The sequence below is a fragment of the Cupressus sempervirens genome, chromosome 9, assembly GCF_028749045.1.
Source record: "Cupressus sempervirens isolate cs-2001-9-10 chromosome 9, ASM2874904v1, whole genome shotgun sequence".
Classification (NCBI taxonomy): Eukaryota; Viridiplantae; Streptophyta; class Pinopsida; order Cupressales; family Cupressaceae; genus Cupressus; species Cupressus sempervirens.
In genome coordinates, this window is record NC_143126.1 from 617509343 (window position 1) to 617537279 (window position 27937).

Consider the following 27937-nt stretch of genomic DNA (forward strand, 5'->3'; position numbering starts at 1 on the left):
TTTTTGCAGGTGTAGCAGTGACCTTCAAATCTTGGTGTCCTCCTAGTCTTGGTTCTATATTCATGTGCTTGATGTCCTTGCTTTTTGCACTTGTGATAGTAACTTCCTTTCTTAGTCTTATCATGCTGATGACTATTCTTGCTTCTACATACATTAGAGGTATGCCCCTTTTTACCACAGAAATGACAAGTAGGTCTAGTGTTCTTACCTTTGTTTCTCCTCGCTCAGTGTTGGTGTAACCAAGTCCTAAAGTATCATTACTAGCCCTTGGTGATTTAAATAGTTTCTCAAAGTACTTGATAACCTCATTGGGTTTGTTGAAGCTTTTTGCTATCTCCTCTCTTTTCAATTCATTCTGCAATTGCTCATTTTGAATTCTCAAGTTGGAAATGTCAATTTCCTTTATGTTTAGCTCATGATGAGCATTCATCATCTGACTTAAGGTGTCAAGCTGCATGTTTGAGATTCTTTCAAACTCGATTGTCTTCTCTTCCAATCTATTGATAAGATTTCTTTTGTCATATTCTATCATGGCCTTGTCTTCAATGGCTCTTTTCTTTTGTTCAATCACTTCACAAAGCATTATGGCTTGTGATTCTTGTTCAAGCTTGAGTATTCTGATTTCTTCAGCTTGTGCTCTATTTTTCTCCATCAATTCAACTATTGCTGCATCAAATTCCTTGGAATCTCCATTGGAAAACACTTGTGTGGCATCAATCTCCTTGTAGTGTATGTCATTTTCAGCTATGGCTATATCCTTCCTTTTCAAGGACTTTCTCAATTCTTCTCTAGCTTCTTCCAATTTGTGTAGAGCAAGGTGTACATCAATCACTTGATTTTCTATGATCTTCCCAAGTTTGAAGAATTCCATCTTCAAACCTTTTCTCTAAGCTGTTAGGCTTCTCCTTGTGAGAACCAGTGCTCTAATACCAATTGTTGAAATATTCAAATGGGAAGAGTACTTCTGAGAGAGGGGGCAGGGGGTGAATTAGAAGTACCACACTTTTAACCTTTTTCAAATCCTTTAAAATAAATAACTAAATGTAAATTGCATGCATGTAAACATATAAATGAACATAAAGTAAACACATGCAAGTAAACACATAACACTAGATTTGGTAACCCAGAAACCCTCCAGGAATAAGAAGGTAAAATTGGGGTGGGGATGATACCCACAAAAATCACTACAACAATAATTGTTTGACCACTTCTAATGTTTTGCCCTATGAAAGGCCTGCCTTGTTAAGGGCTTTACATTATGTCAATAGTGACTTGGTTAAAGGATTTACAAACACTTTACATGAAGTGTTACCTTGTTAAAGGATTTAGTCATCTCTTCAAAGAATATATAGAATAGCTATTAAGCTAACCTATCAACATAGGATTTTCAATATCTAATACAATGGCTAGAGAGTATTAGAAACCTTTGACCTAATTGCTTACAATCTACAATTGCTGATTTCAGGCACTTGATCTGCTCACTCTAGTGTGATCCTTTCCTAATCTGATATCTGTTTGTATCCCTTTCTTCATTCTAATCAACTGGATGTGTAATTATTGCTCAATTCACTAAGTCTGTGATGCCCCTACTATTTACTCTATTTCTTCAATTTTTCTATCTACTTAGCAAATTCCTTGACTTCCCTTCAACAACATAAAATTGTGGGGTGTAAGCCTCCTTATAAAGACTTCATAGACTTAGGGTTAGATATGAATCTAGATTCAAATTGATTCTTGAATTCTTGCTCATTCCTTGCATTTTTTCATTGGTTGCATGCCTTCTCCATTTTTTTGATTGGTTGTATGTTGATTATATAGGAAATATAAAAGATTTATTCTTATCCTTATTCACCTACAAAATCTTTCTATGTTAGCTCCAAAAATGGTTTACATATGAGTTTGTGAGGGCACAAACTCATATGCTGATTCTGTGTTACTCAGCACATACTAGACTACTAGTGCTTGACACATATACTATCCTACTTTTCTCAGCACATATAGCATTCTATATTGCTTGGCATATGTATGACTCTGGCTCACTTAGCATGTGTAATGTTTTGACTCACTTGGCATCAATTGTGACTCGACACCTATATATCACTCGACACTTGTATAATAGCTCGGTACCTAAAGTCACTCAACACTTGTTGGAAATCTAACTCGACACATACTGTGGCTTGGCATACATAGTGTACTTGGATTCAATTTAGAAAGTGATTAAGTGTGTTGACACTCAAATGTCAAAACCATTCTAAAACCAACAAGACATGTTGGGTCCACTTGGTTAAGAGATTTTCGTACTACAATAATTAAGATGTAATCTTATAAATTTTTTGTTGGGTATAAAATTACCTTGCTTGTTTAGATCTCCTTTTTTCTTAGCCTCTTTCTAATATTTATCCTTTGATCTCTTTACTCTATTATCTTGACTAGATGATTCACTCCTTCTCTCTTTATCCTTCTTTCTTTCTCCTTCTTTCAACTCTGCCCGATTTACATGGTTCTACTTTCAACAACTTTGCAATTTGATCTTCTTTCTTAGAATTAGCTCAACATCTAACCAACATCATTAACAACATAATAAACAACCAAAAAAACTTCTCAACTTCTTAAATAGTCATCTTTGTGCTTCCATATTATTTCCAATTATTATTTCTTAATTGTGATTGTCAATCTCAGATTCATACCAAATGCAATGAATCTAGACACTCATAAAATATAAATTTGTGTCCATCCTTGTCCTTTAATCTCCATCATCAGATCTTCCTTGCATTTTCTAGTCATTGATCTTGTTACAAATTTTGACTCGTGCCTTTGAACTTCTCAAACATTCTTGAATTCTATCAAAAGTTGACCTTATACTCCATCTTTTCTAACTTGTTCTTCTTACTCTTACTCAATGAACATAACATTTCACTCAGGTAATATAATACTTGGTTAACACTGAACTTGGTCAAACAATACTAAGCTTCCAACTTTACTTTTCCAATTTCTTAGTGAATAATATAGTCATTCAATGAATATTGTCTTTTTTATTTAACCTTGTCACTTGGTATAGCTTGTATATCTCAATACATCACAATATTACATGATTGTAAAATAGTACAACCATCATTACAATATTATTGTCCAACTCATTCAAGTGGTCACTCAATACAATATTTATCAGCTCTATCTTCAACATACTTTCCTCAAATCCTCTTCAACAATCATATTGATATAATACTCTACTGAGTTAGCATAATGTCTAGCCAACTAAGATTTGACATTGATGAAAACATAACAACTAATTCTCTTACATACATTCATAATATCATCAATTACACTATTAGTTGGGGCTAACAGTAGTAAAAATCTAAAATATACCATCTAATACCATCTTACTAAAGTTGATAACACATATGCATTATTATTTTTGTCCACCCCCTTTGATTATGCTTCTCTTTCTTCTTTCTTCACCATCAATCTATATTCTCTATTCATCTCTTTTATTCTTGTTTCTTCTCCCCCTGGGATACTCTTGTCCTTGCAATATTCATCTCCCATATTTTCTCATTCTCATCTCCCATTACTCATATTCTCCCTCTTACTTATTCATCTGATACACTCCCCCTTTGATAAAAATACCAAAGATATCTCCAAAATTATCTCAAAATTGAAACTAATTTTCTACGAAGATATACCTTATACCTTTCTCTAACTGACTACTTTTATTTCCTTACATCTTTTACCTTCTTCACAACTTTAGGCTTCTCCTATAGAGAAAACATTAACATGAATTGATGCAATATGCATCTTCTTCTAATGAACATTAGATGGGGGAATAAACCCTATTTTACCTCTTAGACACTCAAAAATATCCTTAAATAATGGCTTGGTGAAGATATCAATAATTTGTTCTTTTGACTTCACATACTCTTGAACTTGTTCTCTCAAATAGTGATACTTGACTGATATGTATTTTGTCATTGAATGCATCATTAGGTTTTTTTGAAATTTTTATAACACTGGCATTATCATAGTAGATTTTCACATGACCATTTAAATAATTGATAGCAACAACAAAATATTCAAGCTCAATAGTAGATTGTGAAATACAACTTTATTTTTTTCATATCCATGCCATCAATATTTCTTCTAAAAAAAAAGATCATCCACTTGTAATGCAAGAGCATCTGAGGTCTTTTCTATGTACCTTGGTAGTCTAATGCATGGGCATCTTGGCCATCACATTGTCCCTCTAATTTTGTTGGTTGCTACTAAGTTACAACAATTGTCAAGTGCTAGTAAATTTTCAATCATTGCCAAGTTGAAGTTATCCCACATCATGTTAACAATCAGGTTAGTGTGTTGTCCCATTTATTCTGCCTGTATTGACCAAACAATCCTTCAAGTGCCGAGTTGGTCAATCATAGTGTTTGTCAAGTTGCAGTGTTTGCCGACTTGCAATGTGTGCTGAGTGTTCCTTCATGTACCAAGTATTCCTTCATGTGCCAAGTGATTCTTCATGTGCCGAGTGTTCCTTCACATGCCGTGTGTTCCTATAGTGACTTTCTCATTTGAGTGTCCTTCAAAAGTTTCAAACTAGTCTCTAAATCTAGTTATGTGTCTAGAAGCTCCCCTCTCAATGATCCATGTATTCTTATTAGTATTTAGTTCACTTGATAGGGCTAAATATAAAAGTGAGTTTTCAGCTTCCTTGACTTCAACCATGGAGGCATGGTTTTTTTTTTTTTTTTTGGGCAATACATATGAGGGTGTCCAAATTTATCACACTTGTAGCATTGTATTTTAGACAAATCTTTTTTCTTGTAGGTTTGATTGTTATTGCCTCTGTTAAATTTGAAATTCCTTTTATTTTTGTTTTTAGTGTTTGTATGTAGGGCTTGAGTTTCCTTCTCTTTATTTGGAGTGATTACTCTTGTAATTAATCTTTATTTGCAATCATTCTTAAGCTGATCAAATTTTGGTAGAGTAGGTTGTGTGCTAATACCTTGAATAACAGATTCCCAAGTACTTAGTAACCCTTTAAGTGCTATTAATGATAATTCTATATCATCTATATTATTTCCAATAGTTGAAAGTTGATCTATCAATTATGAAATTCTTATGAAATAAGACGTGATTGTCATCTTGATATGAAAAAGTTATTGTTTTAAGGTTAGTAGTCTGCTCATATTATTGAGCTCATTTATTTTTAATAGTCATGAACATATTAGAAGCAGTTGTTAAATTTTACATTGTTGGAAGGATATGATCCTTAACACTGTCCATAATAATTTTCATGGTTTATTTATTATATATTTTCCATATTATTTCATTTGGTTCACTATCAAGCATTGATTTTTTTTATTCTACCTTTGATTCTAACTCAATTTCTAGGATGATCACTATCTATATTCTCCACGATACAAAGTTAGATTGCTTCATGTCTTTTTTTTTTTTTTTTTTTCCTTGGCAATACATGTGAGGGTGTCCAAATTTATCATACTTGTAGCATTGTATTTTAGACAAATCTCTTTTCTTGTAGGTTTGATTGTTCTTGCCTCTTTTTCTTTTTGTGTGTTTTATGTAGGTCTTGAATTTCCTCCACTTTATTTGCAGTCATTCTTAAGTTGATCAAATTTTGGTAGAGTAGGTTGTGTGCTAATACCTTGAATAAAGGATTCCCAAGTAGTTGGCAACCCTTTAAGTGCTATTAATGATAATTCTATGTCATCTACATTATTTCCAATAGTTGAAAGTTGATCTTTCAATTATTAAATTCTTATGAAAAAAAATGTGACTGTTTCCCCTTTATTCATCTTCATATGCAAAAGTTGTTGTTTTAAGGTTAACAGGCTGCTCATATTATTGACTTCATATTTATTTTGAATAGTCATAAACATATTAGAAGCAAGTGTTAAATTTTATATGGTTGGAAGGATATGATATCATTAATAGTCTCAATAATCATTTTCATGATTTAATTATTGTTTCTTTTTCATATTATTTTATCCGGTCCACTATCAGGCATTGATTTGTTTTATTCTACATTTAATTCTAATTCAAGTTCTTGAAGGATGATCATTATCCATATTCTCTATGATATAAAGTTAAATTCCTTCATGTTTTTTTTTCTTTTTTTGGCAATACATGTGAGGGTGTCCAAATTTATCGAACTTGTAGCATTCTATTTTAGACAAATATATTTTCTTGTAGGTTTGATTATTCTTGTCTCTTTTTCATTTAAAATTCCTTTTATTTTTGTTGTTTGTGTTTGTATGTAGAGCTTGAATTTCCTCCTCTTTATTTGGAGTGACCCCTCTTGTAATTAATCTTTGTTTGCAATCATTCTTAAGCTAATCAAATTTTAGTATAGTAGGTTGTATGTCAATACCTTGAATAAGGGATTCCCAAGTAGTTGGTAACCCTTTAAGTGCTATTAATGATAATTCTATATCATCTACATTATTTCCAATAGTTAAAATTTGATCTTTCAATTATGAAATTCTTATGAAATAAGATGTGATTTTTTCTCATTTATTCATCTTTATATCAAAAATTTGTTGTTTTAACGTTAGCAATCTGCTCGTATTGTTGACCTCATATTTATTTTGAATAGTCATGAACATATAAGAAGTAGGTGTTAATATTTATATGGTTGGAAGGATATGATCCTTAACAACATCAATAATATTTTTCATGGTTTAATGGTTATTTATTTTCCATATTATTTATCTAGTTCACTATTAGGCATTGATTTATTTTATTCTACATTTGATTATAATTCAAGTTCTTGAAGGATGATCATTATCTATATTCTCCATGATACATAGTTTTTATTAGCTTCCATCTCTAAATGCTATTGAGATTGTATTCTTGATAATAGAATTCTTATGCCAAGATAGGACATTATCTTCCTAAAATGTAATGTGATGTCCTTGGTCTGCTAGACCAGAGATTGACACCAAACTTCTGTTGATGCTTGGTACAAATAGTACATCATTTAGTTATAGGGTAACTCCAAATTTTAATTAACTTGAATAGGTGTCAATTCCTTTCACTGGATAGGTTGAGTTCTCTCTTATAATGACTTTCTCATTTGAGTGTCCTTCAAAGGTTTCAAACTCGTCTCTAAATCTAGTTATGTGTCTAGAAGCTCCCCTATCAATGATCCATGTATTCTTGTCAGTATTTAGTTCACTTGATAGGGCTAATAAGAAAAGTGAATTTTTAGCTTCCTTGACTTCATCTATGGAAGCACAGGTTTTTTTTTTTTTTTTTTTTCTCTGGGCGATACATGTGAGGGTATCTAAATTTATCACACGTGTAGCATTGTATTTTAGACAAATCTATTTTCTTGTAGTTTTGATTATTCTTGCCTCTTTTTCATTTGAAATACCTTTTTTGTTTTGTTTGTGTTTGTATGTAGGGCTTGAATTTCCTCCTCTTTATTTGGAGTGATCCCTCTTGTAATAAATCTTTATTTGTAGTCATTCTTAAGATGATCAAATTTTGGTAGAGTAGATTGTGCACTAATACCTTGAATAAAGGATTCCCAAGTAGTTGGTAACCCTTTAAGTGCTATTATTGATAATTCTATATTATCTACATTATTTCCAATAGTTGAAAGTTGATTTTCATTTCTAATTTTTTATGAAATAAGATGTGATTGTTTCTCCTTTATTCATATTGATATGCAAAAGTTTTTATTTTAAGGTTAGCAGTCTGCTAATATTATTGGGATCATATTTATTTTGAATAATCATGAGCGTATTAGAAGCAGGTGTTAATTTTTATCTGGTTCACTATCGGGCATTTATTTGTTTTATTCTACATTTGATTCTTATTCAAGTTATTGAAGGATGATCATATCTATAATCTGCATGATACAAAGTTAGATTGCTTCATGGTGTTTTTTCTTTTCTTTTTTCTAGGCAATACATGTGAGGGTGTCCAAATTTATCACACTTGTAGGATTGTATTTTAGACAAGTCTATTTTCTTGTAGTTTTGATTATTCTTGCCTCTTTTTCATTTGAAATGCATTTTATTTTTGTTGTTTGTGTTTGTATGTAGGGCTTGAATTTTCTTCTCTTTATTCAAAGTGATCCCTCTTGTAATCAATCTTTATTTGTGGTCATTCTTAAGCTAATCAAATTTTGGTAGAGTAGGTTGTGTGCTAATACCTTGAATAAAGGATTCCCAAGTAGTTGGTCACCATTTAAGTGCTATTAATGATAATTCTATATCATCTACATTATTTCTAATAGTTGAAAGTTGATCTTTCAATTATGAAATTCTTATGAAATAAGATGTGATTGTTTGTCTTTATTCATCTTCATATGCAAAAGTTGTTGTTTTAAGGTAAGCAGTCTACTCATATTATTCACCACATATTTATTTTGAATAGTCATGAACATATCAGAAGCAGGTATTGATTTTTATATGGTTGGAAGGATATGATCCTTAACAATGTAAATAGTAATTTTTATGGTTTAATTGTTATTTCTATTCCATATTATTTTATCTAGTTCAATATCATGCATCAATTTGTTTTATTCTACATTTGATTCTAATTCAAGTTCTTGAAGGATGATCATTATCTATATTCTCCATGCTACATAGTTTTTATACTCTTCCATTTCTATGTCCTATAGAGATTGCATTCTTGATAATAGAGTTCTTATGCCAAGATAGGATGTTATCTTCCTAAAATGTAGCATGATATCCTTGGTCTGCTAGACCAAAGATTCAGACCAATTTTCTCTTGATGCCTGGTGCAAATAATACATCCTTTGGTTGTAGGGTAACTCAAAATTTTAATTAGATTGAATAGGTCCTAATTCCTTTCATTGGATAGGTGGAGTTATTTCTTATAGTGACTTTCTCATTTGAGTGTCCTTTAAAGGTTTTAAATTAGTCTCTAAATCTAGTTATGTATCTAGAAGCTCCCCTATCAATGATCCATCCATTCTTGTTAGTATTTAGTACACTTGGTAGGGATAAAAAGAAACATGAATTTTCAGCTTCCTTGACTTTAGCCATGGAAGCATGGTTTTTCTTTTTTTCTAGGAAATACTTGTGAGGGTTTCAAAATTTATCACACTTGTAGAATTGTATTTTAGACAGATCTCTTTTCTTGTCGGTTTTATTATTATTGTCTCTTTTTCAATTGAAATACATTTTATTTTTTTATTTGTGTTTGTATGTAGGGCTTGAATTTCATCCTCTTTATTTGGAGTGGTCCCTCTTGTAATTAATCTTTATTTGCAATCATTCTTAAGATGATCAAATTTTGGTAGGGTAGGTTGTGTGCTAATACCTTGAATAAAGGATTCCCTAGTATTTGGTAGCCCTTTAAGTGCTATTAATGATAATTCAATATCATCTACATTATTTCCAATAGTTGAAAGTTGATCTTTGAATTTTTAAATTCTTATGAAATAAGATGTGATTGTTTCTCCTTTTTTCATCTTTATATGCAAAATTTGTTGTTTTAAGGTTATCAATTTGCTCATATTATTGAGGTCATATTTATTTTGAATAGTCATGAACATATCAGAAGCAAGTGTTAATTTTTATATGGTTGGAAGGATATGATCCTTGATACAGTGTCAATAATAATTTTCAAGGTTTAATTGTTATTTCTATTACATATTATTTTATTTGGTTCACTATCATGCATTGATTTGTTTTATTCTACATTTGATTATAATTCAAGTTCTTGAAGGATTATCATTATCTATATTCTCCATGATACAAAGTTAGATTGCTTCATGGTTTTTATTCTTTTTGGGCAATACATGTGAGGGTATTTGAATTTATCACTCTTGTAGCATTATATTTTAGATAAATCTTTTTTCTTGTAGGTTTGACTATTCTTGCCACTTTTTAATTTGAAATGTCTTTTATTTTTGTTGTTTGTGTTTGTATGTAAGGCTTGAATTTCCTTCTCTTTATTTGGAGTGATCCCTCTTGTAATTATTCTCTATTTGTAGTCATTCTTAAGGTGACCAAATTTTGGTAGAGTAGGTTGTGTGCTAATACCTTCAATAAAGTGTTGGAAACTTACAATTGGAATAATTGTTGTTTTGTCATTTATGTCAAATCTATTGATGAGACATATTGTTACCTAATCTAAATATAATATCTCTTTGATTGATGAAGAGGATTTGAGAAATTTATCATAAAAATAGCAACTAGAGGTAAGGTTGAGTTATAAAAAGGAAACTACAATGGACATTTGATTAGCTAGACCTTGATAAAGAAAAGTAATTGTTAATGTCAAGAAAGTTTTTGATTAGGAAAACAAGTTTTGAGAGGACCTAAAACCCCATACAGATGGATTTTGGCAGGGATCCAGAACCCACAAGATGGGATGCTTCCTAGGATAGGGACAGATTCCCAAATCCAGAAGAAAAGAACAACAGCCAAGAGAAGAAGAACATCCATAGAACAGACTACAAATAGAGGTAATAAAGGAGCCAAAGACCCCAAACTATTACCAAATCAGCATAGAGAAACAACCACTAACAACCTGCTCACCCGGGCAGCATCCAGGGCCAACAAACAAGCTAACCACTAAAACTGTTGCACAAAGATAGGAAGATAAAGCTAGAGCAGCACACAGGGCCAAGAGGTAAGAAACCCCCCTTTCACACTGATACAACTTGCCAGACAATGGATGAGAAAGTTAGAGATCACTGGCATACACACGACTCTCCAGATATGGACAAGCCCAAAAGGGTTTTGAAAGGCTCCCCCAACCTTTAATGAAGAGGAAGGAGAGAGGAACACTCCCCTCACCACCTGTTCACAGCCAGCCTGACAAAAAATAATACGATCAATGATCATAGGCTTTAAAGAAAATCTCCAGCAGTGGCCACCCAACCCTCCAAATCTCCAGTCCACCTCTTGCAACTAGCTTCTTTCCACCTCTATAGGCTGAGCCTCCACCTCTAAAAGAACTTCCACCTCAAAAGGAAGTATGAAAGAGGAGTGAAGATTCAAGGAACAAAATCCAAAGGTCAGGAAGAACCACCACAGAAGCTAGGGGACAGCCCCGCAAAGGCCTCCCCCCAAAGGGATTTGAGAATGAACATCTCCTTCCAGCAAAACAAATCGCATCAAAAGATAAATAACAAGAAATGGAGCAGCTGCATCATAATACTTTGGGCATAGCCTAGATAACTTCTTCGTAGAAGAAAACTCACCTGGACACAACCGGCCACCAAAAGACAATATGAAAAGAGGAACCTTCCAGAGCAACTGAGATCCCTCCTGCCAAGTGATTGTCAAGAAAGTTAAGCTAAGTTGAGAAATAGAGTAAATGGAAAAGGAATGCCAAGTGATGCTAGTTTCAACCAAGCCATAGTTAGTGCCAAGAAAATCTAGTGTTGACTAAGCATTGATATTGACCAAGTAAGCTAGTTGATGGCAAGCTAGAAATTTTTATAGTGCATGAGTGTTAAGTGACGACCTAATGTAAGAACTTAGTGATTGCTGAGTAATACTGTTGAAGATAAATTTGAGGAAATTGTGATTCCCAACTAACTCAGTTGATTTCTTAAGAGATGTAAACTATGTTGAATATAAGAGTGATGAGTTTGATCATTAAATTCAAGGTGAGGATTAGGTAAAGACCTAACAAAAAAATTCAAAAGAATTTTTTAGAAGAAGATCAAGAAGATGGATAGATACAATGAATCATGTTGAACCTAATCATAAACCCTAAGATCTATGGTGATCATGGAAAATAGTAAAGAAAGAATTACCTATTTAAAGAGGTGCAAAGCTGAGTCAAAAGTATGTATGCAAGTGTGTATGTGAAGTGAGGCATATAAAGAAAGGTGGATCAGAGACGTACACATGTGAGAGTGAATGTGAATCTAGAAGAGATTTCTTATACAAATGTTATTGATATTGATAAGTCAAATATGAGCAAGAAGGCTTAAGAGTTGTTAAAGGGGGAAGGTTGATTGCTTGAAGGGTTGTCAAGCAAATCAAGAACAAAGATGACAGTGGAGATCTTATCAGTGAATCAACACCTAAATCAAATAGAGATCTAAAATTGCAAAGTGAGTTGTAATCACACAGATCAAAACCTAATGTTTTCTTTCTATCAATGTAAACACTTTGTATTGAAATCCTTTTAACAAAAGTTGAGCTAACAGTCATTTGAAGGAAATAATAATATGTGTAAATATTTATGTTGAAAGTTTTATATGTTTTACATTTTATATTCAGCAAAGCATGTTATATTTGGAACAACAATTCTCATTTACACTAGAGACCGAGTAACAGTATAGACTGAGCAAAAATAGGATAAGTAGAATAGTACATGTTTTATTGTTTAAATTTTCAAATGGTACTTAAGAACCTTGAGTAAGTGATGCAACTCCCCCCCCTCCCCAAGTTATTGTAAACATTTCTAACATAAAGGATTCCCAAGTAGTTGGTAACCATTTACGTGTTATTAATGATAATTCTATATCATCTATATTATTTCCAATAGTTGAAAATTGATCTTTCAATTATGAAATTCTTATGAAATAAGATGTGATTTTTTCTCCTTTATTCATCTTTACATGCAAAATTTATTGTTTTAAGGTTAGCAGTCTCCTCATATTATTGACCTCATAATTTTTTTGAATAGTCATGAAATTATTAGAAAAAAGTGTTAATTTTTATATAGTTGGAAGGATATGATCCTTAACAATGTCAATAATAATTTTAATGCTTTAATTGTTATTTCTTTTCCATATTTTTTTATCAGGTTCACTATCAGGCATCGATTTGCTTTATTCTACATTTGATTCTAATTCAAGTTCTTGAAGGATGATTTTATCTATGTTATCCATGATATAAAGTTAGAGACACCTTCAAGCATGTCCTCAAGTCTACCATCATTTACCATGATTTATTCTTGTTAGTATTTAGTTCACTTCATAGGGCTAAAAAGAAAAGTGAACTTTTAGCTTCCTTGACTTCAGCCATGGAAGCATGGTTTTTCTTTTTTTTCTTGAAAATACATGTGAGGGTGTCCAAATTCATCATACTTGTAGAATTTTATTTTAGACAAATCTCTTTTCTTGTAGGTTTGATTGTTCTATCCTCTTTTTCACTTGAAATGCCTTTTATTTTTGTTGTTTGTATTTGTATGTAGGGCTTGAATTTCCTCCTCTCTATTTGGAGTGATCCCTCTTGTAATTAATCTTTATTTGTAGTCATTCATAAGTTGATAAAATTTTAGTAGAGTAGGTTGTGTGCTAATACCTTAAATAAAGGATTCCCAAGTAGTTGGTAACCCTTTAAATGACAATAATGATAATTATATATCATCTACATTATTTTGAATAGTTGAAAGTTGATCTTTCAATTTTGAAATTCTTATGAAATAAGATGTGATTGTTTCTTCTTTATTCATATTGCTTTTGAAAGTTGTTGTTTTAAGGTAAGTAGTATGCTCATATTGATGATCTCATATGCATTTTGAATATTCATGAAATTATCATAACAATTTGTCAATTTTTATATGGTTGGAAGAATATGATCCTTAACAACATCAACAATAATTTTCATGGTATTATTGTTATTTCTTTTCTATATTTTCTTATTTGGTTCACTATTAGGAATTGACTTGTGTTATTGCAACATGAGAAGAAAGAAAATAATTATGTGGTGTTGGATGATACTAAAAAGGATGATGTTCCAATAGTCCCTCATACTTTGCAAAAACTACAACAACAAATGCTACACACCCCAATGAATGTTAGACTGTCAACAAGGCTAAGTATACCTCCAGAAATATTTTCTACCTCTTTGTATTCTATTTTATTAAAAAATGTTGGTGAATCTAAATGTTATGATAAAAATGTGCAGGGGGATATAAAGATTCAGTGGGAGTCTACCATGATAGACAAAATGGACTCTTTGAAAAAAAATCACACTTGGGATTTATGTAAGTTTCTTGCAGGAAAAAAAGTTTTACAAAATAAATGGTTTTATAGGTTGAAAGAAGAGGATGGAGGTAAGAAAATATTTTAAGATAGGTTAGTTGTAAAAGGATTTGCACAAAAAAAGGGCATTGATTTCAATGAGATATTTTCTCCTATTGTTAAAATGACTTCTATTCATACTATTTTAAGTATTGTGACTACTAAAGATTTGAATTTGGGGAAGCTTGATGTTGACACAACTTTTCTTCATGGTGATTTAGATGAAGAGATATATGTGACACAACCACATGACTTTGAGGTCAAAAGTAAGGAGAATTTAGTGTGCATATTGAAGAAAAGTTTATATGGCTTGAAGTAAGCACCTCGACAATGTTAACTTAGAATTTGATAGTTTTATGCATTGGCATGGATATACTAGCTATCATTCAGGTCATTGTGTTTATTTTAAGAGGTTAGATGATGGGAGCTACATTATTTTATGTTTATATGTTGATGATGTACTTGTAGCTGGGTATAACGTGGATCACATTAAGGGGTAAAATAATAATTAGCACACTCATTTGTTATGAAGGGTTTGAGGGTAGAAAAATAAATCTTCGGTATGAAAGTTTGTAGAGATGGGAAGAATAGAAAATTAAAATTATCTTTGGTTGATTATATTAAGAAGGTGTTGTAATGTTTCTCTATGGAGAATGCCAAAGCTATAAGCACACCTTTTCTGGGTCATTTAAAATTGACTATGGAGATGTGTCCAAAGATACAAGAAGAGGAAGATAATATGTACAAGGTATCTTATACTTTAGTTTTAGGGAGATTAATGTATGCCATGGTATGTACTAGGCAAGATATTACATATGTAGTGGGAGTTATTAGCAGGTATATGAGTCATCTTGGGATTGAGCGTTGGAATGTCATTAAATGGATTCTTAAATATTTTAGAGGAAGATCCAGTAAATGTTTAAATTTTCGGGGCTCTAATACGAAATCACAAGGCTATGTTACCTAGGATTTGGGAGGGGATCTTGATACCAAGTGAAGTACTATAGATCATGTATTTACAATTGGTGGGACAACATTGAGTTGGGTTTCTTAGTTATAGAAGATGAATTCCAAGGAAATAATATGGTTACAATTCTTCATGGAAGAACTAGAACATCCATAGAAGGATAATTATTTATATACAAATAGCTAGAGTGTCATTCATCTTTCCAAGAATTCTTCTTTGCATTCAAAGAAAAAATTACATATAGTTGCGATACCATTTTATTTGGTTATTTTTAGATGATGGAAAGTTAAAGTTGGACAAGATACATATAGATGATAATCCAACAAATATGTTTAGAAAGGTAGTGCCAAGTGAGAAGCTGAACTCCTCTTCAAATTTAGTTTATCTTCTAGATTGAATAGAATAAAGGAAATTTTGAATCCATGGTGGTTCAATCTAGTGGAAGCCTCATGGAGTAGTAGTATTTCTACATGATCAATCTCCAATTGGGAGGTTGTTGTCTAGTGTAGATCCTAATCAATCTCCAAGTGGGAGATTGTTAGTTTATGGTAATTGATCAAGGAAGTAATTCATCGATATGGTTCGAGGATAGGTCAGGCCACGAGTGGTAGTTTTGGGGAGGTAGCCCCCAATATAGCCATGGGAATAGCCTCAAAAAAAATTAGGCCTATTTTATATGTTATTTTCTCATGGGCCAAGATTTTGTAATTATTGTAGCCCTAATTATTTAAGTGGAAAAAGTATTTTATAAAATGGATTAGACTTAGGGATTTCATAAGGTGTGATGTGATAATAGGTTCTTGAAGTGGTATTGAGTTGTAAGGGATCATAGATTGTGTTTAGGTTGTAATCACTAGATAATAAAATATTGGACTTGTTGTTTGGTGGGCATAGACTAGGGATTGGGTAAACCACATTAAATCTTTGTCTTGTGTTCTCTTCTGTGTGATTTATTATTTTTTGATATTGGATATATTTTCATGTAATTTTTATTTGTCTCGTTAATCCTAACATTAGTAAAAAATAAAATTGGGAATAAAATTAAGACTCTGAGATTAGATAATGGAGGTGAACATATTTCTAAATTTTTAAAATAATTTTGCACCTCTATTATGATTAGGAGGGAGTATAAAATACCTTATTATCCTCAAAAAAGTGGAGTAACAAAAAGGAAAAACATAACTATTATTGAAGGAGTTAAAGCCATGATGCACATTCAAAATCTTTAGATAACATTTTGGGTTGAAGCCTCCTAAACAACAATGTACATTCAAAATATATTTCCTCACTCAATCCTAGAAAATATAACACCTGAAGAAGTCTTCACTAGGAGTAAACTTGATCTAAGTCATTTAAGTATCTTTGGTTGTCTTGTATATATTCATGTTCTAGAAGAAAAGATGTCTAACTTGTAAATGTCAGGAAAGAAGGGTATCCTTGTTGGTTATAGTGAGTCTTCCAAAGCCTATAGGGTATGTGGACTAGGAAAAAGATCAATTGAAATTAGTAGAGATGTTAGGTTTGAAGTGTTGGAAATATAAGATAAGCAAGGTAACTAAGAGGGGAGGGGTGAATTAGGAACCAATAAAACTTAATCTTAATTCACCAATTAATCTTTCACATGTATTATGATCTAATTGCATGCATGAAAAACTAAAAGCCTTAAAATATTCATAACACTTTGACACACAATATGGTAACCTACAAACCTTCCAAATAGAAAGTAAAACTAGAGTGGGGATGATTCCCGCAAGCTTTAGTACTGTAGTATAAAGTTGGCTTGTTAAGACTTACAATGATCACTTCTAATGATCTACCCTGTTAGGAGCAATAAGGATTTGTAGGTCCACCTTGAAAAAGGATTTACAAACGTACAATGAATTATGTACTCAATAAAGAGATTTACAAAATATTGTAAAGCCTACCTTGTGAAAGGATTTAACTATTCCACCTATTAGGATGAACTAGTGGCTAATCTCTGATCTACGACTTGATTTATTGAATGAGATTCCTTTAAAGTGTAATGATCACCTTGTGATGGATAAATCTTTGTTGCTCCTTATACTGCTTGTGGCCTTTTACTTTTCACTTTTTCTTCTTGCTACTTGTTACATTACATCTTACATATATCTATATGTGATACAATATATTACATATACACCAATTCAATTTATAATTTTTTAGAGTCAGCTACAATACAAGTTTCACCAAAATACACAAAGTCGGCCCAACTGCAGGTACTCGGGTTCTAAAGACAAACTAAATGAGGTTCTGATACTTAACAACCATTATCAATGCTTGACATCATCATGCACTCAGTAGACATAGAAGCTTAGTTCATACTAATCACTTTCAAGTAGTTTGAAACTTGGTCTTCACTAGTGACTCAGTGAACACTGTGAAACTTGGCATATAAATTGAATCACTTGGTTGACACTGCATAGCTTAGTCAACACTATCATTATGAGCTTGATATAAATTGAATCACTTGGTTGACACTACATAGCTCAGTCAACACTGTATTCACATCACTGAAACTGAAAACTTAGTAAGCACTGTAGAACTTGGTTTGCACTGACAAACTTGGTAAACACTAAGAAGCTTGGTTTACACTGACAATCACCAACTTGGTGGAAATTGCTCGGTGCAAATTGAATGATGTTCCTAGAACTTAGCAGTAACTATAGAACTTGGTAGAGCCTAAATTACTTGGTTAACACTATTAACTATGCAATAAATTTGGTAGCTACTAGTTTTTTGAATAAGTGTGTGTATCACTAATAAAGAAACTTGATTGTAATATCAACATGAAGAAGATGTTGCATATAAAATATAAAAGAATATAGAAGAACCAAATGATGAACCAAACTCAAAATTATATGAAAGCTCTACTATTGAGGTTCAAAGGGATAATTATTTAGAAGATAATGGACCCACATCATCTAATCCTAAAAATGCTAAAAAATCACTCAATAGGAAAAGGCCACTATGGGAAAGAAAAATGATTGAAGAAAATAATTTAGCCTATTGTCACAAAATCTTGCACCCTTGTCTAAAGTTTTTACCTAAGGAAAACCTTGTGAAACATGGAAACAACCTCCAAGCTATGAGACTTGAACTATGAGGTTGAGTCTTTGGAGAAGGCTAGCTTCTTCTACTATTAGGATGCAACTAGACTATTCTTGAAGAGAAAAGGGAGAAGGAATTCATGAAAGAAACTACCTAATCTATTCTAAAGAGGTGATGCACCAAAATAGGGCGTTCATACCAATCTCTACCCATACATGCACAATACTATTATTATGATAGTCCAAAGATATTTTGATTCAGACTTGCTTTAATCTATCAACTACATAAAGATTATACAACCACATGAGTGATAGGAGAAAAATTGCTTCACATCTTTATCATTCATAGGCCAACAAAGAAATAGAAATGCAGGTTGTAGATATTCATAGTACATCGAAGAGAGGTAGATAGAGCTTGCACAGTACAATAATGGCTGAAAAAGATAAGACAAAATGTCATATAACTTGGAGGAAAAGAGGGAATTTATATGAAATTTAAATTTACTAATTTTTTATGATATTTAAAACCTCTAATCAGATCTTTAAGATCAAACAACCAATATTTCAAAGATCTACCAATTTCTCAATAAACCCCAAATTGGGTATGCCGAAAATAGTGCCAAAAACTTCACAGCTTCACACATTATTAATAAATCTGAAAGTGGAAATTTTTTATAGAAATTTCAAAAGCATAAAATCCTACAAAATGACATTTCCAAATCTGTATAACATTTACACAACAGCTCCCAAATGGAGGGCAAAAACAATGCTCATCGAGCTCTCGAAGACAACACAAAATAGCTGGAAACACCACAAAAGCACTGATAATCTATCATAGAAGTATAATCATGACCAAATAAATATATTTAGATGTATTTTAACATATAAATGTCTGATATACAGCAGCAACCCAAAATGATATGAAATATTCAACCGAAAACACCAAACTCTTACAAAAAATCACACCCGGAAACCCACAAATCTGCACTGTTCAGCACAAAGGCAAACTCTGTATGAGAATGCACATGGAATGGCTTCAAACTCCCATCCTTAGCCTTCCTTGAAACCTGAAAACTCCCATTCTTGGGTCTCCTTTGGCAGCCTCTGAAGAACAACAAAGAAATGAGCAAAAATCAAGTTCTGGAATCAACCCAAAATGCCTCCAAACCCCTTAAAAGAGGACATAAACCTACCTCACGTCCAAGAGTGGTTAATAAAATATAATTTAATAATAATTTTATTTATTATTCCATTGGTTTCTAAAGATTAGCCCCTTTTTTTGAAACTTCACTTTTTTGGAGCCTGCTTGCCTTAGCAAAGTTTATTATTTTTAATTATTTGAAAAGGGGACATGACATTATAGTAGAATGCCAAAACAATACCAAAGAAATAGAGAAGATCCAATCCTAAGAAAGAGTACAAAATTTTCTTTTGTAGTGCAAGCATAACTTAGATAACTTCTATCATAAGACAAAATTCAACCACTACAATCAAATCCATAGAGAATAATCACTACAAAATTGAAAGATATGATCACAACACGAATCCATACACAAGAAGATCACATCTTCACCAAAAAAAGCTTTGAGAGGTTAGGAATGGTAGTTATTAAATTTTGATTGAATGGATGGATCAATAGGTGGCAGTGGAGTATCTCCTTGAATTTATCAGACTTAGGAAATGATTAAAGTGGTTGTAGGAGATCAAAAAGATTGGATTCATCATTCAAGGAACTACTTCCACTGCCACTAATCTTTCCAAATCAACCATGTTATATAGTCAACTAGATCAATCCATCAAACCCTACCATGTGGACTGAACATTTCCTACCATCCTTCCATTCTGTCAGCAATTCATCTTATACTTTATGTTTGACTGCCTACAATCGCAACCTCACCACCACCTTCCTTCAACAACAGTCTTTGATAGTGAAACCATGTCCCATTGATTATAATTGTTTTTCAACCTACTCCTAACATTCTTTATTGACTATCGCGAGCATGTGAAGATTACGATTTTAGTTGTATTCACACCATTGCCACCTTAACCCAAGGTTTACTTTTAATCCTTGCAACCAAGCGAACACAAGACAATTTCTTGATTGCAATTCAAAGATTAGCCACTTCTTAATCTATTGCAATCATGTACTGGCTTTAGATTTGAAAGATCTAATGATGTGAAACATATCTTGAAACATTGAAAACTTTCTCCTTTTGCACTATTGTGACTTAAACCATAGTGCATTATCATAACCACACAATCAGGTGAAATAAGAAAAAAATACTCTTACCACCCTGATCTTGGTCAAGTTCATTAACTTAGTGATGACATGAACATAAGGCAATCACACCTTTTCCATTCTAACCTCAATTAGCACTTAACCACCTGTGACCCTGTGAATTGCATGGTCGTGACTTGAAATTTTCAAAGGCATAAAATGAAATAAAAGATATACCCAATATTATATATTTTCATACAATACCCTAGGTGACCATTGAATGGTTTATCAATTTAATTTGATTTTTTGGTACGAGGGCTTTTTGGGTAACATTTGTGGTGAATTAGAGGGCATGCAAGCCTTTTTAGCACATGACTAGTGACTATCAAAAGATCTATTAGGCTATGGAGTCTTTGAAACTTTATCAAATTTATCACCTCTACTATAGTTTGAGTGGAAAAACATGCCTTTCTATCTCTACAACTTGCAAAAAAGTTGGAATCAAGCTGGAATAAAAATATGTGCCCATGCACTTCTTAGAAAACATGAAAGAATAGAAAGCAACTAACTAACTATATACATGAACACTTCATTTTTCTTATAAATAAGGCTTGAAATATATCCAATTTACTGGAATGGATAGAATTTCACTATTAGGTCTGCTTAACTAAAAAGCATTGGCTTGCTTGTAGTTGACGATCACATAGGGGCCACTTCATAAGGTATTGAAATTTGAGTGTCTCCCTGCTTTGGCTCTGTCTACATCCCATTTCAGTACAAGATCACCTTGCTTGAAATTTTTGACCTTGGCCTTCTTATCAAAGCTCTTCTTCATCTATTGTTGATGTATCTTTAAATTCTATGTAGCCTAATTCCTTTTTTCTTCTAGTTCCATCAAATCTACCATTCTTACAGTCATAGCATCATCTTCAATTAATTCCAACTGATGGGCCAATTCAAGAGCAGGAAACTCTAATGAGATAAGAAGTCTAGATTCTCTACCATATACTAACATGAAAGGAGAGTTTCCAATAGCTCTTTTAGGCATTATTCTATCATCCCAAAGGATAGTCTTGAATGTTTGCTACCAAGACCTTTGATTATCTTCAATAGTCCTCTTGATGATTATGATCATATTCTTATTGGATGACTAAGCCAAGCCATTTCATTGAGGGTAGTAATTAGAAGATGTGCTTAAGTAAATACCATGATCAATTTTCCATGCACAAATCTAAGCTCCTATGAATGATTTTGCATTGTCTGATATTATAGTGGAAGGGGCACAAAACCTAGTAATAATTCCATTAAGGAATTCTATGACTAAAGCTTCTCTAGAATCCTTCAAAGCTACTACCTCGATCCATCTTGTAAAGCAATTTGTAGAAGTTAGAATCCATTTGTGACTATAGCTAGAAGGTAGATTAATAGGAAAAATAAAGTCTAAACCCCCACTAGGCAAAAGGATGATCAACCTGGATGGGATGAAGTAGAAGGGTGAAAAGTCTTTGCTTACCTGAGAAGAAATCACATTTTTCACACTTCCTTACATGCTTATGATAGTTATAGAACAAACATGGTTAGTAGTAATTAGCTCTCATGATCTTCATTGTAGTAGTTCTTGCTGAAAAGTGACCACCATCAAGACCATCATGAAGCTGCTTAATCATCTTCTCTACTTGATCTATGTCAATACATCTTAGCAAGGCTCCATTGAAGTCTCTCCTAAAAATAACATCATCAATTATAGCATAAGGAATAGACTATAGTCTACACTATCTTCTTTTGGCTTTATCCAACCTTTGAGGATATCCATTTCTAGCTAAGAAGGTCTTCATGTCATCTATCCAACTCCTTGAGTTATCACTTTTTGCCTACTATTGTTCTGTCAACACCAAGGAAACTTCTTCATTAGGTTCATGAGATGAGATATTTTACAACCTTTTCCCTCTTATTAGCTTGGTAATTTGAAAATACACATCATACTCCATCACTTTAGTGATCTGGCCAGCCCTTTTGTCACTAATATCTCTACTCAACAAGAAATCCTTAACACTCACATGAGGGACCAGCAAATGGATTTTGTTATGTGACAATAGGTGTTTGAATTTATTTAAGGCTCTTATGACTGCAAGGGCCTATTTTTCCACATAGCTATACTTATTTTTATATTATTTTAGCCCTTCACTAAAGAAAGCAATATGTTGCTCTTCATTTTTTTCATTTGACTGAGTCAAAATAGTAGAGATACTTGACTCACTTCCCAAGATGTAAAGGATGAAACCCTTATCAAAATTTGGATTAATGAGAGTAGGGGCTAAAACTATGGCTACTTTGATTTCTTCAAAACTTGTTTTCCCTTCCTTGGTCCATGAGAAGACTATACTCTTTTTAAGAATTGTTGTAAGAGGTTTTACTATGGTAGCTATATCAGGAATAAATCTTCTTACAAAATTTATTCTACCTAAGAAACTTTGTTGACCTTTCTTGTGACTAGGAAGAGAAAGGGCAATACTTGCCTTTATTATTTTTTGATCAATGGTTAGACCATCTTTAGATATAATATGTCCTAATAATTTCCCCTGATTAGTGGCAAAGACACACTTGCTTGGATTTAGAGACACTCCATACTCTCTATATCGTATAAACACTTGTCTGAGGTGACCAAAATGTTCTACTATATCTTTTGAATATATTTTGATGTCATCAAGGTAAATCATAACAAACCTTTCAATCATATTTTTGAAGTCCATCTACATCAATTTTTGAAATGTGGCACCTGCATTTGTCAGTCCAAAAGACATCTTACTATAGGCATATGTGCCCCATTTGGCAATGAAAGCAGTCTTATATCTGTCAGCTTCTTTGACTAATACCTGATTATAACCTGAGAATCCATCTAAGAAGGAGAATATTTTTGAACCATTAACTTTAGACAATATTTTTTCCATGGAAGGGAGAGGATGATGATCCTTAAGGGAGGCTTGTTTTAGATCCCTAAAATATACACATAGTCTAATTTCCACATTCTTTTTCCTAATAGGGATAAGGTTTTCCACCCAAGAGGAGTGCTTGATATGGAAAATGATATTGGCCTCAATTAATTTTGGCAATTCATTTCTCATTAGTGGCTCAATCTTAGGGTTTATTGATCTCTATTTTTTCCTAACCAACTTGACATTATCCACTAGATCTTTAGTATGTTGAAACAAACAAGGGTCAAAACCCTTAAATCATCATATGTCCAAGAAAATATATCATTGAACTCTTGGCATAGATGGATAAAATTTTATTTCTTGGTTTTAGAACACACCTTCCCCATTTTTAGCATCTTCGATTAGCAACTATAGTTAGCATATGATCTCCTTTGTTTGCAGCAAGATTCATGCCTCTATCTCTTGCTTGGTCATCAATATTGAAGACACTTTCTAAGGTAATAAGACCCTTAGGAAACTTATTCGAGCTGAGGTTGATAATTTGATCACCATATTGACCATGCAATCTAGACTGATTTCTATTTGAGAACTCTACTTCATTCTACAAGAAACTCACAATTTGTGCATCAGATTCAAAAACCTGCTAATTGATATTATTATTAGGGACATCGGGCCTGACCACCACTTTAATTCTCTATCTCCTTCATCTTTGAGGCTTCTTGGAAGATCATGAGATACACCCCCTACCACACATCTAATAGCATGTCTCTTTCCTCTTCTAGGGATGCTCTGAATGTTAAATGCTTTAAAAATTTCAAAAAAATCCCATACTCTATTCTTATAAGACCTGAGCAAACCATTCTTAGTAACATTTTCACTTCTCACCTAGTTGACTACTAACTCACAATCTCCATATACAATTAATGCTAGAATTCCTCTTTTTTGGGCAAGCAACAGACCTTGAATCAATGCCTCATACTCAACCACATTATTAGTACAACTAAATTGAAGCTTAAATGAGAAGTAGTACTTTTCTAGTGTAGGAGAAACCAACATCACACCAACCCCTAATCCATTTTTATTCCTTGATCAATCAAAATACATACTCCATATCCCACTAGTGTCTTATTTGATCTTCATTAAGTTGGGAACAAAAAAATCCTTTTCTGATATACAATAAGTGCCAAGGTCTATCTCTATAAGTTCTGATATAGGATCAAATTGATATGCATTAGCCCATTCATCTAAGAGGAAATCAGATATCTCAGCTAAAGAAGTGGCAGGCTCATTCACTATGTCATTCTCACCTATTTCTAGGATAATATAGTTTATATTGATGAGATTAGGAGTGTAAGACTCAATATGATGGAGGGCTAATGGTTCTACTATTATTAAGGCTTTGGTTCCATAGCTAGTTCTAAAAAACATATATGACTAGTCAGAAGATATGTAAACACCTATTTGGGTAGTGAAATCTCTTGAAAGACAAATAACAAAGTGTGGTTTAACTTCAACAATTGATATATGTTGAATTACAATACAACTAGGGTATGCATGTGAGGCCATTTTCATATTTCTAAGGATTCCCAAATTCTTGATAGTACTACCATCTAACTACAATACACCTTAACAATGGGTTCATATTTCATTTCCAAAATATTAGCAACACATTTGGGCATTACTAAGCTACTAGCTCCTGAACCAATCATGCAGTTGTGAACTAGTTTGTCTCCTATAATTAGATAAACATAAAATTGAGGAGGTCTAACATTTTTTCTTGTTTCTACCTATTTTGATGTTTGTACCAAACTCATGGAATTCTCCATGCTAGGTGGTTGATCTTTGAGTTCAATGCTTTCAACCTCTTGTTGTAGCAACATCCTTTGTGATGGCATAATAGTTACAACATCCCACATAGAAATGTTCACATTCATCTTCTTCATCTAATCTACCACAATAAAAGAAGCATTAGATGTTTTAGTATAAGCCTTAGAAGTAGATGCTTGAGGTGGGACAGTTTGTGGGTTGTTCACATTATCTCTACTTTTACCCTGCCTTTGTTATTGAGGAGCATCCACATGATGATTGCCATTATTTCATTGAGAAAATGTTTTTACATTGGGCATTGAACTTGATGTTGAAGGATGATTAGGAGGTTGAGGAGTAACCTCTTCCATAGCTCTTCTTTTTCTTTTGGTATTGTAAGCACAAGAATCCTGGTTTACATTACCATGCTCTTGCACCAAGCGGTTCATGAAAGAACAATCACCCTACTAGAAAGAATTAGTAGGTTGATTAGCACTGTATAGTAGGGAAACTACTCACTCTAGTATAGTTAAAGCCAAGTAAGATTATACCTTCTAATACATGCAATATCAATAAGAGTAGTTACAAGAAGGGCAAGAATCTTGATCTTGGCCAAGATTGTTCTAGGGGACTAAAGCCCTATTTAGATTGGTGTTTGAAGACTGGGGGTGGTCGATAGGTCTATTTTGATTTTAGGGGACATGAATTTGATTTGGAGGTCTACCATGAATAGGACCTTAACTCTAGAGCTGGAGAGGCTTATTGTTCTGAGCTTGCTGCCTCTTCATAGTTCAACTCATTTCCCATCTTTTGCACTACTGCACTATTGTCCTCCATTTTCTTTTTTAGCTCCTGTATCCTCCTATCCATGTTTTACATCATTGCCTACATCATAGCTTCAATCCTATAAACTCTAGTAGAGGATGTGGAGGCTACTGGGACTACAGTAAGAGGATGACTTATGGAGGAGACATGAATAAGGGCTATAGTAGGCTAATGATTAGGCATGTCTAGGAAGAAAGGCATTGGGGCCTTTAGAGCTAACTTGCCTCCTTGTATCAAACTATTTTTTGCTCTTACAGCCACCTCACAAGCATTAGGAAAAGTGTTCCCTCCCATGGATTGTAGGGTTTTGGAAATATCACTATTGAAGGCTCTAAGATAATACAAGAATGTATTACTAGGAGAGGGATTCACTACATGAGATATCCTATCCCATGTCTTCTAAAATCTATAATTGAAATTAGTCATACATTCATGGGGGGCCTCTTGATAGTTGTAAGCTGCTCCAAAAGTGATAGGTGATCACTTTTGTCCTTGAAATGTCTGCATAGGGCTGTCCCTAACCCATCCCAATTGGTAATAGAGTTATGAGGCAAAACTCTATACCATTGTAGTGCCTTTCCTTTCAAGGATGAAGCAAGAAGCCTGACTACTACATCATACTCGATGATGCCATGGATATTATAGGAATTAGATACCTCCTGAATATGCTTAATAGGGAAGATGGAGGTTTCACTAGTAAAATTAGGTATACTTTTGAGTGTAGCCATTGGTATGTCATGTCTTTGGGCCAATAATAGAGGACTTCAGCATTAAAAGAAGAAAACGCATGAGCTCTATGTTGTTCCATACAAGAAATTATTCTATTAATACAACTAGATGGTATTATAGGATGAGGCCTAACAACAAGAGGAGTGGAGATAGAAGGGATATGTGTTACTGATGCACTCCTAACTAGTGATAGAGACACTCTAGCCTTTCTTCTTGGGTTAGAAAAATAAAGCTCTTGATATTGAAAATTACCTTTGGTAGATGCCCTTGTGTGTTTCTTGGGCATGAATCACAACAACTTTGGTCTAGAAACTAGATTGTGTTTGGAGTTTAGAGTCGCCAGGTACCTTTTGGTCAAATGAGCCTCCTAAAGGCTTTATACTGAATGTAGTACTATATCCTCAATGTGAACATGAAATCTTTCTTTGATGCCAGTAAACTTTAAATATTTAATATATTATCCCACTAGGCATTCCCTAATTAGTTGTCACAAAATATTTCACCCTTGTCCAAAGTTTTTACCTAAGGACAACCTTGTGAAACATAGAAAGAACCTCCAAGCTATGGGACTTGAACTATGAGGTTGAGTCTCTAGAGAAGGTCAGCTTCCTCTACTATTAGGATGAAACTAGACTATTCTTGAAGAGAAAAGGGAGAAGAAATTCATGAAAGCAACTACCTAATCTATCCTAAAGAGGTGATGCACCAAAATAGGGTGTTCAGACCAATCTCTACCCATACATGCATAGTACTATTATTATGATAGTCCAAAGACATATAGATTTAGAATTTCTTTAATTTGTCAACAACATAAAGATCAAACAACCACATGAGTGACAGAAGGAAAATTTCTTCACTTCTTTATCATTCATAGGCTAATAGAGATATGAAAATGTAGGTTGCAGATATTCATAGTACATCGAAGAGAGGTGGATAGAGCTTGCATAGCATGATGATGGCTGAAAAAGATAAGACAGAGTGTCATATAACTTAGAGGCAAAGAGGGAATTTATAGTAGCATGTCAAAACAATACCAAAGAAATAGAGAAGATCCAACCCTAAGAAAGAGTACAACATTTTCTTTTATAGTGCAAGAATAAATTTGATAAATTCTATCATAAGACAAAATTCAACCACTACAATCAAATCTACAGAGAACAATCACTGCAAAATTGGAAGATCTTATTACAACACAAATCCATACATGAGAAGATTAATTCTTCACCAAAGAAAGATCTAAGAGGTCAGGAACAATAGTAATTATTTTTTGACTGAATGGATGGATCAACATGTAGTGATGGAGTATCTCCTTGCATTTATCAGACTTAGGAAATGATGAAAGTGGTTGTAGGAGATTAAAAAGATTGGAGTCATCATTCAAGGAACTGATCTTGCTACCACTAATCTTGC